Source organism: Sorex araneus, chromosome 2, assembly GCF_027595985.1.
Source record: "Sorex araneus isolate mSorAra2 chromosome 2, mSorAra2.pri, whole genome shotgun sequence".
NCBI classification, from domain to species: Eukaryota; Metazoa; Chordata; class Mammalia; order Eulipotyphla; family Soricidae; genus Sorex; species Sorex araneus.
In genome coordinates, this window is record NC_073303.1 from 267,160,591 (window position 1) to 267,172,350 (window position 11,760).

Consider the following 11,760-nt stretch of genomic DNA (forward strand, 5'->3'; position numbering starts at 1 on the left):
CTCCCTGGCATCATATAGATAGATCCCACGGGAGAAAAAAGTGGCTAAAAAAATTTAAAAAGTAAAAAAAGTTCAAGGTAGAATTTAGGCATCAGTCTGACTTTACAGAAAATCAAAAAGAATCTAGTTCGAAGAAACATGACTCTCTGAAGAGTAAGTAAGCATGCCTTATGCTTGAGATCTTCATTCCCATGGGACCCAAGTTTCTAGAATCTAGAAAAACGTAAAGATGTGGCTGGAAATAGCCTAGAATTCTATGCCCGTGATGGCATACTCTAAGGAGGCAGAATTGTTCATTCGGGATCACGATCATGAAGTCCCGTTAATCATCAATTTCTCGAGCAGGCTCAGTAACCTCTCCATTCGTCTTTCCCCTGAGATCTTAGAAGTCTCTCTCGACTCTGCCCTCCCAACGATGTCGCACTCGGGGCTCTTTTAGGGTCAGGGGAATGGGATCCAGCTTGTTACTGGATTTAGCATATGAATACACCATGGGAAGCTTGCAAGGCTGTCCCATGTGGGCAGGAAACTCTCAGAAGCTTGCCAGTTTCTCCCAGAGGGAGAGTAGGCTACAAGATATCGCAAGGCCGCTTTGCGGCCACACGCTTCTGAGATTGCTCTTAAGTCTCTCTCTGGATGTTGCCCGTTGTTGATGGGATTATACCCACCTGGGTTCCTCTGCTGGTACCTTCATGTCTGAGGCCTGTCCAAACATGTGGAGAGGGGCCTTGAGCATGGCTGTAGCTAGGTTCCGGTGGTCTTTGGCCGCTGGGAGCTCTGCTCGGGGTGGGGAGGGAAGCTGGAGCCCATCCCCTCCGAGGGGCCCCGGGGAAGACAGCCAGGCGTGTGGGCAAGAGACTCTCTTTATTCAGGAAAGAGGCTTAAAAGTCAGACTTTCCGCATTGAATGGTTGCAAAGTACTAATGAAAAATTAGAGGAGTTACCTGAAGTCATGTTAGGGCGGGCAGCAACCAGCTCTGGGTCCTGGGGGACAGCACGTAAGGCCGGCATGCCTGTCGCCAGAGTCTGTTACAACCTGGTGATTTATAGTTTGTTGTTTTCACCAGCTCTGCTGTGGGTCTGTGTCTGTCTCTCTGGGCAGGCTGCAGCCGCTGCAGCAGTAAGGTCCCCACCTCCGGGACAGACTGCTGCCCCCTCCTCAGCGTCCCCCCGGCTCTGCGCCTCTCCTCCTCTCTTGCCTTCTCGCCGGATCCCCTCTCCTCTGTCCGGTGACCTGGCTCTACAGGGATGACGTCGCCCCGCCTCCTTCGCTGTTGCTCTACCTGATGGGTTACACTCTGTGAGGTTAGTTGACTGGAAAGATGGATTTGGATCATGTCTGTGAGGAAGTGACGTGACCACTAAGATCATACATGCCCAGGAAGGGTTAGTCAGAGGATCTTCTATCTTAGAGATCAGGGCTGGCGGATGACCAGTCAGATCACAGATGACTTACAGAGATGGGGCAGGGGACCCTCCAGAGGCTGGAGCGTTGGTCCCTCCTTCCTTCTTCTCATCCCCTCTGCCTCATTTCCTCTAACTAAAGGATGAGGGAAGACCGGCTCTCCCCCACCACGCACACACACCCCATCCTCCCGTAGACCGGTTTGTTTGTCTCTGTTTGATCATCTTTCAACTCCAAAAGGTCTCTGGGACTCAGGGGTTCCTGGTAAATGTCCACTTGCAGTTGAGTCACCTAAAAGAAAACAAAACTCGCCAACACCAATAGAAAGGAGCGGCTGTGTGCCGGAGCACCCCTTCCAAGGCTCAGGGTGGGTTCTTGCCTAACATCCAGGAGAAAAATCTCTTGTCCTAGGAGACTTGGATATGGAAAAAGTTGGGCAGGGAGCAGGCTGGGCACCGTTGAGCTCTGCCTGCAGCTCCCTCTCAGTGTCCCTTGTCCTCAGTGTCACTCAGTGTCCCAGGTCCAATCAACCTGATTGTGTCCCTATCAGGCCTGATCTGGGGTTCTTCCTTGCGTCACACAAAACCCTCAGTTGGGGTTGTTGCAACAATGTTGCAGTTTTACTTGACATTCGGAGGCATTTCATTCCTGGAATAAATATACATTTCTTGGGAGGATCACAAGACTGTCTCCGGAGGTTTTTATATTGTGGCCTGCCAAGAGCAGCCTGTTCAATCCCCTTTTATTGAGTAGGTTGATGGACTAACCAATGATATTCAGCCACATGGGCAGAATATGCAAATTAACTTAGTAAACGGAAACAGCGTCAAAAGTCAGTTACACACCCGGAATTATAGTCAGTTAAAATAACAGTAACAGTAACAGAAAAGGACGTTTACATCCAAGCCTAGCTAGGCCTGAGACTATGGGATGTTGTATACCAACAGGGGTGAACTTCAGCGCAGGGTTTTCTGGGAGATGTGTCAGGACCTCACAGGATCCATCTGACTCTCGTGGACTCCTGCTGTGCTATCCTTGGTTTTGGTGGCAGTTGCTAGATTCCAGCAATAGGTTGGGCAGCACCCTCCCCCCCTGCAACCCCCCCACCAATCTGGAATGTACTTAAGGAGGAAACAGAGTCAGCTCGCCAGCCTACAAGTCAGTGTGAGGTCACAGATGGAGGAGAGCATTACCACACGAAACCCCTTTGATTCTCTGCCGGGGGGATCTGTGCTCACTGACGCCATGGTTGCTCTGTGCCCTTCAGGGGCAGCCAGCTAAGGGCGCCGGCACTGACCGCTCCACCAACCAGCCATTCCTCCGCCACTTTTCCTCCTCACGGGCCTCCCTGTCCCGAGACACCGCAATGCTGAAACCAGCGGAACCCTCCTCTGGCCTCTTCGTGTGGTGGCGACAAGAGGCTCCACCGTTGCTCACCCTGCAGTGCGGGCACGCCCAGGGCTGAGAGGCCAGCACGGAGGCCTTTTCACTGAACGTTGATGCACAGGGAATGTTCTGGAAGGAACGGGAATCAGTCGAAGTGCTGATGGCGACGGAGCTTCCTTATTCTGACATGGACGACGTTCAAGAAGCTGCAACATGCTCTGAAGCCAAGGCTCCATCCAGTGCAAGGCACCCCGCTCTGTTGGGGTCCGGGAAGGTTGTATTCCCCGTCGCCCCTGGAGCTTTTGGAAATGGAACTTCTTTATGCCTTCAGAACATGGCTCCTGTGTGCCATGTTCTTGAGGGCCTCGGCTCTTTGTCACAATGGTGGGAGGTGGTGGGAACACGGTGAGGTAGAACGCAACCAGCCCTCAGTGTGACTTGACTTGTGGCTTCGTAGAAAATCAGTGAAGTTCCAAGAACTTTGTTGCGCTCTTAGGGTCAGCTGGAAGCCCAATCACTCGCTTCCCAAGGGTCCATCTTCTTAGAAACCCATGAAAGCGTGTGTGTGGCCGGTCCAGTGGGCTCTGTCCTCAGCTGAAGGGCGGGCGGCTTCTCTCCCAAGCATGGCGCACCCATGTCAGCAGAGAGATTGAGCACGTGACCATGGCAAGTGCAGGAAGGAAGTCTGTCGCGTGTATTCCCGTGGTGTGTTAGGAGATCTACTACAAGAGGGTGCTGTTGTCTGTAGGTGAAGGGTGACGGGGGCGAGTGTGACTGGAAAGAGGAATGGCGCAGGTCATTTTCTGTTGGGGTAGCTTGCAGTGTTCCTCACTCCTCAGTTGGATAGTTGATAGTTTGAAAAATTAAATACTCGTATTTCTGAGGGCCATAATCTAGTCAAAGCGGTTTGGAAATTGAAAGAGTAGTTTTCTAGTAGAAACAAGCCTTCGATTTCGAAACTCACAGTGTGAGATTCAGCCAGTGGCATTTGGCTGCCAGTCACATGCTCAGAGAACTCGGGCCGGGCGTCAGCTTCAGTTGGCTCGTCTAGAAAGCAATTGCAAAGCGTTAAGGTTAGACACTTTTTTTAACCTTACGCAATATCCTAAGCCAAAAAGGTTCTTCCTCAGAACAGCGAAGTGAGACTGTTTTCTTCCCCTCCTTCCCTTCCTCGAGGCTGGGGACGGGGAACCTTGTGGACGGGGTGTCAGCTCTCTGCAGGCGGCCCTATGTCTCAGCAACCCGGAGTCACTCTCAAGGAAGGCCTCGCCTGGCATAGCTAAGAGTGTTCTTCCTTTTCTGTTCCTTCCTTTCCCTGCCCTGGGAGGTGGGCATAAACATGGAGTTGCCCTAAGGGTTTCTCTGCGATATTCCTACTTTCTGTTGTCGCCTTTCTGTTTGGGATGTTCCACACACCCGTCTAGGTTATGACCACGTAGTTAGGAGGGGAAAGTCGTGTTTATACATCACTTGTGGGAAAAAGCTCTCACTTGTTCGTCCTGCAGGATGGCCTCAGAATCCATTTTCATTTTACATAAGTTGTAGCTTATGCAGGTCTGGACAGCGCCCAGATTGCTGTGGGTATGAATCCAAGTATTACTGAGTCTGAGTCTGGACTCAGGGCGGGAGATACATCATTATTGCTCTAGAACTGAAAACAAATATCATTGGGAGTGTTTGCTCCCTGGCCTCGTCTTCTCCGAGGGTTTATCCTGACAGCAATATCTTAAATTTGAGAAACCTTGGCAGTGGCACGATGGCAGGCCACAGGCCCGTCCACAGCACTTTTCTTAGACTGTCCATAATGCAGGTGGACAGCGGCGTCACTTCTGACTGAGCTGGGAAAAGGCAAACACCATAAAATTCCAATGTCTCAAACAAGCAAGTAACTAGAAATGTAGAAACGAAGGACAAGAAGGAAAAAGATGAAGCAAGTGAGGTAGGGAACAGGTAACAGCTGGTGTCTGCCTTACCCACCCGCCCCGCCAGTCAGCACCAGATCGGCTGACCTTATCCACAGAGACTTGGTCGATGCGTCTTGAATTCATTCAAGTGACTAATCACTTCGCAGATATGAAATCATATGCCGGGAGAATGTCTAGTGTGTGTGTGGTAGCAGGCACTGAGCCCGCCCGCAGTCCCTCTGTTCTTCTGGTCCTCCTAAGTCTGGATCCTGGTGAGCGGTTGCAGGTGTCCAATGAACCCATGTCCGTGAGGACTCACGTCTGTGCCCCGGGGCTGCTTCATCGCCGAAAGACATGTCACAGCATGTGCCTTCAGCACGCGCTGGCACGGCTCGGCGGGGACCCCAGCAGTGGGGAGAGCAGACGGGACTGGGGTCAGACTGGTTCCGGTTCGGGCCTGTCCAGAGCTTTGAGTCTTACGTTTCCTTGCCTGTAAAATGGGACTATAACTCTGCCTTCAGAGGAGGGACGGTCCTGTCTGTGTTTTCAGAGATAGTGTACCAAAGAGGTGACTTCTGTGCACACGCTTCCAGGGACGCCGATTCCAATGGAGTCCTGGAACCCAAGCGCCTCGACACAGAAACCTTCACTGTACTTTCCTGTCTGTAAAATGGGCATGATGACGTCTGCCCTTGCAGGGGCGCTGGGGGAAAGAGTGGGACTGTGCAGAAGCTCGGCATGTGTAGGGATCCAAGTGGCTTTTTTGGAGCTCAGGGCAGGGGTCCTACCTCCCTCCTCACTGCGAGGACTCTGACAAGACACCCTGCCACACGCGCACACAGAGAGCCCCTCGCAGGCAGGCACCTCGGAGGTCAGGCCGGTCTGCGGCCTGGGGAACCGAGCGGCCCCTCTAGGTCACCTTGAAGGACCCTACTAGTAGCTCCATGTTTGCAGGTGCTTGATCTAAGTGGTTAGTAGCTCAGTCTTCCTTTCTACTCTTAGCAGCCCCCATTCAAGCACGGCCCCCGCGGCTGCCAGTGACTCTCTCAGTGGACAGAATAGTGCAGAGATGGAGAGGGAAATGTCACCTCCGTGACGGGGCCACCAAAGGCGCATACAGCAACAGTGGCATATTACTCACCCCTGACAAAGAAGGGAATTCCATCCATTACCGAAACAGAGGGGAATCTCGGGGCATTCGGTTAACGGGAACCCGCTGACCCCAAAGGGCACCGAGGCTGGGCTTGCACTTGCCAAGTGCGCAGGACCGAGCATCCTGACGGTTGGAAGCAGACAGGTGGGTAGCAGGGACTGGAGGAACGGGGGGGAGGGGGGTCTGTGGTAGGCAATGGAAACACTGCAAGTCAAGAGCGAGCAGAGCCCTGGGTCGCCCGGGTCCACGGTGCGGGGCAGCCAGAGGGTCCCGAGAGACGCGTCACAGGTCACATTCTGCACGGGACTAAGAAGAAATGTCACATGTGATGCTCTTGTTGTGGTTGTTATTTTCATGGTATGTTTGGCCCATCCAGACTTTAAGTTACTTTCGTTTCTGCTGAGCTATGACCTGGATGCTTAGTATATGGCTTCAACTTGGGATATTTCTCTTTTCCTGACAGTCTTCCTAGCTTTAAACCTCATGGTATTTTTTATTTGTTTGATTCTTTATTTTTGGATTACACCCAACGATGCTCAGGGGTTCCTCCTGGCTTTGAACTCAGGAATTATTCCTGGCGGTGCTTGGGGGACCATATGGGATGCCACGGATCTAACCAGGTTGGCCGAGTGTAAGGCAAATGCCCTACCCACTGGACTATCGCTCCAGCCCCCCCCTAGTAATTTGTTGATACAAAATCAGATCAAAACTGATTCCGCTCTATTAGAAAACAATTTGGAAAATGCTGACTGCATTATCACAGGCCTTTCTACTTCGGAAAATTAGATGAACCTCAACAAAGAGAATGGCATTTAAGCTTCAAAGGGCTCTTCTCTATAGTATGATGCCATTTCTAAAATCATAATTGGATGTTAGTATACAGGCCTAACGACTTAGAACACTTGCACAATGGAAAATTGTAAAAGGGAGAAAACGTTTTTACTGGGCAAAGGTCATTTTTTCCCAGCATCTCTCTGGGATGGATGAAAGAGTTAAGCCCTGCTGCCCAGTTTAAAGCTCCTGCCTCCTCTTTTAAACGAGCCCCAGGCCCTGAAGTGAATCATATTTCTTTATCATATATTTGGAGGCAACACTCAAAAGAGCACTATGCATTTGCTTTTGCAAAGTTAGTTCTGTGCTATTCTGGGCAGCCCTACTTGGGACTTTTGTCTTTCTTTTTCTTTTGTTCTTTTTTCTCTTTCTTGGGGTGGGGGGCACACACCTGCTGGAGCTCAGGGCTTGCTTCTGGCTCTGTGTTCAGGGATCACTCCTGGTAGAGCTCAGGGGATGATACCGGGTTCTGGGTCACTTGCATGCAAGGAAAACAGTTGCCCTATTAATATTTGTACTAATACTCTGTCCCTTTTATTTATTTTCCCCCCAAAAAATTAAAATAAAAATGCAGCTGCTTACATGATATAGGGGGCTGGAGCGATAGCACAGAGGGGAGGGTGTTGGCCTTACACGCGGCCAACCCGGGTTCGATTCCCAGCATCCCATGGGGCCCCCTGAGCACCACCAGAAATAACCCCTGTGCATCGCTGGGTGGGACCCAAAAAGAAAAAAATGTGATGTATAATTTTTCACAAGTACCACTGTCATCCCATTGCTCATTGATGACTGACAAGGGTTCCCGGCAAGGGGGCACCATCCCTTAAACACTCAAGAGCAGCCCGGGAGGAGGTTTCAGAAGCCACATTCTGAAAGCCATTCTCGGATGGCTGCAGGGGAAACGGCTCCTGACGGTATGGGAGGAAGGACGAGGAGAAGCCTGAGAAGTTTGGGGGCAGGTTTTTGAGGGAAAGTTGGCTTAGAATCTGTCTCCAGTCTGCTGGATCCTCTGAACAGAAATCCAACACATCTGCTGGCTCTGTGGAGACAGCTGGAAACGGAGGGAAAACTCAGGAGCATCAGAGAAAAGACATACTTCCAGGGAAAGGACCGACTGACTTGTAGAACCTGGAGAGTTGATTATAGAATGGAATCGGGACACGATCAATCCTTTGCAGGAAAACGTTTTTTGGATCAAGCACAGAGATGGGGAAATTGGTCCCACAGACAAAATAGCTGTCCCATTTTCAGAGGGTAGAGGGGCTGAACTGCTGACGGACCCGGGACTCTGTGGGGAGACAGTCTAGTCACGACCAGTGCCGGGCAGGAAAGCGTTTCTGGAGAAAGCAGAGTGTCAAGAAGGACCTTGTTGGGTCTGTTCACAGCGAAGATTTAAGAATGTTGATTTCCTGATGAAACATCCAACCGACACTGAGAGGAGAGAGGCCAGGCTCGGTGGCTGAGCCAGTGGGGAGGAGACCCAAGGTCTGGCGTGGGGAGGGGCCAGGGAGCGCCTCCGGGCTGGAAGGCCAGGGGCTGAGGCTCGAGAGTCAGAGAGTCCAGAGGGCACAGCATGCCCGGGTGAGCTGGGGTGGGCAGGCATTTCCCCGGGGTCCAAGGCCCCGCAGCTTCCCCCGCCCAGGAGCGTTCTCTGGGATGAGCCTCCCCCGCCCCCCAATTCCCTGTCGTGACAAGCTGGGTGCTGTGCGATTCTCTTCCTCAAAGGGAGGACAAGAGGACGGGGTGGAGGGCCGGGTTCTTCGACATGATCATGTCTCCAGCAATGGGAGGGCCCAGGGTGCCCGCCTCTCTGCCAGCTGTGCTCCCCTCTTCCTCTCCCCTCCCCCGCCCCCCCCCCCCTCCGCCGAGATGGCCAGGAAAGCCAGTGCTGCCATCAGACGGACCAACCATTTCTCTCTGCTCTCCGGGGAGCAACACAATGTGAGAGCCCTGCAGAGCCGTCTCCAGAGGCTCTCACCAAGGACCCGGGCTGGGTGGCCAGGCCGTGGGCCAGAAACGTCGGCGTCCACCAGGAGCCTCCAGCGTGGGCGCCGACCCCCTCCAGCCCCCGTGGTGGATTCTCGCTCAAAGCTTCAGCTGAGCCTTTGCAGAGGGGATCCATTTCCCAGGTTACAGGGTGATGCTGGCCTCGGACTACTTCCCGTTCATCCCGCCGGAGATGAGGGCAGGTAAGGCCAGAGGCGGGAGAGAGGAAGGGCTAGGGAATGGTGCTCTCGGGATGTGGGGGCTGAGGATCCAGGGGCAGGGAATTGGGGGAAGCGGGCTGTGTCATCGTCACGTGAATGTTGGGGACAGTTTCCCCAGGCATGGAGCAGGGGGTGAGGACCGGTCTCGTGGGTTTCCGGACTGCACCCTGGGAGTGCTCCTATTCTCCTGTTCTCCAGGGCTGCCTCTAAGATGTTAGCAGGTCGTTCTCACTGAGGGTGGGGGTGGGGGGTGGGGAGAAGCCCCTTTCCTTCCCATGGAGCAGATAAAGGCGCTTCTGTGGTCGAGGCCCTCCACCCCCCCCCCCCCCCATCGCAGGCAGGCCAGGAAGCCAGGACCACGTGCTGAAGAATTTTTGTGAAGAAGTTTTGCCCAGAAAGTTCTCGAACATGTGCTCACAAGGGACCCTGGGTGGTAACGTCAGGTTGCAAGGAGGAAGAGAAGCGCTGGTTGGCACAAGGCCACATGCAGAAACCTTCCAGGGTCAGGAAAGAACAGGCCCAGCCTCCAGCCACGGGGACAGGAGAGGTTCGGAGGCAGGGCAGTCTGAGGGTGGAGGCAGGGCGGTCTGAGGGCGGAGGGGACAGGATGGCGGATCCAGAGGAGAGAGCCTGTGAGGGCGAGGCAAGAGGTGATCACTTGCAGGAGACAGACAGCTGGGAAGGGAGCACGTCAGAGGGAGCAGGAGGGGGGGTGGAAGGCGGGAGGGGCATGGGGAAGTCCAGCGCAGATGCTGAGAGCGATGGGACCAATGATGGCATGGAAACCTCCTGAGCGAGAGGAAGGCGAGGTGGGGGGGTGGGGGGCGCGGAGCAAAGCGGGTTACCTGAGAGAGTTGCAGAGAAGGTCTGCACGCCGGGGTGGGGGATAGAGGAGGGTCTGCAGGCTGGGGTGGGGGATAAAGGAGGATCTGCACGCCGTGGTGGGGGATAGAGGAGGGTCTGTACGCCGGGGTGGGGGATAGAGGAGGGTCTGCACGCTGGGCTGGGGGATAGAGGAGGGTCTGTACGCCGGGATTGGGGCTGCATAGAGGAGGGGTCTGCAGGCCGGGGGCGGGCTCAGGAGAGGGAACGCAAGCGTGTGGCCAGGAGGGGGACAAGGGAAGGCGTGCTCGCTCGCGGGGGTGGGGGAAGGCTGGGTCCCTGTGGTTGCCGGCAGAGCAGCCCCCATCCAGGCCCCGGAACTGAGTTCGGGAAAGACGGGGCGGGCAGGCGGAGTAGCCACTGGGCAGGAAGGCTCCGCCCCTTGCTCACCATGGTAACCGAACCTCCAACCTGTGAGAATCCGTCTAGGTCAGAAACGTCCCTTCCAAAGAGAGGCTCGGTTAGAAAGCAGTAGCTGAGCTTCCCTCCAGGGGGCGACAGGGAGACCCAGATCTCAGTCTCCCTAAATGCACTGTCACAGACTCATGTAGCACCTGTTCCCTGTTTCCATGCTAAAAGGGAAGAAAAAGACCCTTTGCATTGACGCAACAGTCAGGTCGCAAAGTGCCGGTTTGGCCTTATCTAAACCTCCTGAAAAGTTTGGGAGGCAAAAAAAAAAATTCTAAGAGAAACATTGAAAGAAATTCATAGTCGCTAAGCCCATTCTAAGAGAAATGAGAGGAAAGGCGCGTCCTGGAAGCGGAGGATTCCTCCAGCCCAGAAACGTGCACAAAGATGTGTATCAGATTCCAGCATCACAAGGGGAAACGTTTGTAAGTTGTAGGATACTAAAAATCACCCCAATTTTAGAAGCTCAGGAGTGTGATAATGGGCTTTCACCTGAGCCTAAGCTAGACTAGCTCCCCCTCCAGGCGGCCGCACCCCTGCACACTCCTGTGGGCCAGTGCTCCAGGCTTTGCTGCCCCCATCTGCAGCTCATTCCACTCAGGATGAACAGGCAGGCCTAGGGCACTTTGAACCTGACCGGTGTGGACCCCAGTCTTTGCGTGGGCCACTTACCCCCCAACCCCTGAGCAACTCTACGTAACCCTTGTCACACACTCAGAGTCGTTCTGGAAATGAGCAGACTACCAACACAGAAACACTGTTAAAGCATGGGACGGTAGCCGGGGTGAGCCCTGAGCGCCACCGAAGGGTGGCCAGAAACAAACAAAAATGAGACGTGAAACACCCACCCACCATGGAAGCGAAGGTCCCAGCAGCAGCGCAAGGCTCCCTGGACCCCACGGATGGCGGGAAGAGCAGGGGTCAGGCCCAGCGACCCTCACGACAGCAGCCCTCACCACAGTGCCAGGATTTAAACATGGCATTCGAGTAGAGTCTAAAGAGGGTCTGTAGAAAGGAAGGAAGAAAAAGAAATGAGAAAAAGAAAGAAAGAGAAGGAGAGAAAGAAAGGAAGGAAGGGAGAAAGAAAAAGAAAGAAAGAAAGAAAGAAAGAAAGAAAGAAAGAAAGAAAGAAAGAAAGGAAAGAAAGAAAGAAAGAAAGAAAAGAAAGAAAGATTCAAATAGAAGTAAGGGAACTTACGAATGCAGCAGAAAGCCTCAGCAGCGGTATGGATGAAGCTACCAAGTGACTTGGTCCACGTTTAGAAATAGAAACAACTCTAGCAAGAAAGAAGTGGAACCGGAGGATGAGAAAAGTAGAACATAATACTGACAATGCCAAGAAGAACAGTTTGATGGTGGCGAGTCCAGAAGGAGGAGAGAGAGGGAGAGGGGACTCGCTGAACTATTTGGTGAGGGCACGGAGGGTGAGCGAGGTGTCCATGATCTGAGAGGTGTAGAGGCCCATGGAGTGACCCCCGCATGAGGAAAGATACCCAGACACCCCCGAAAGAGCAGAAGAGCTACTGGGAATTGCTTTACCCTGCCACCCTCGCTACAAAGAAATGGATGAATTTTTAGAGTCCT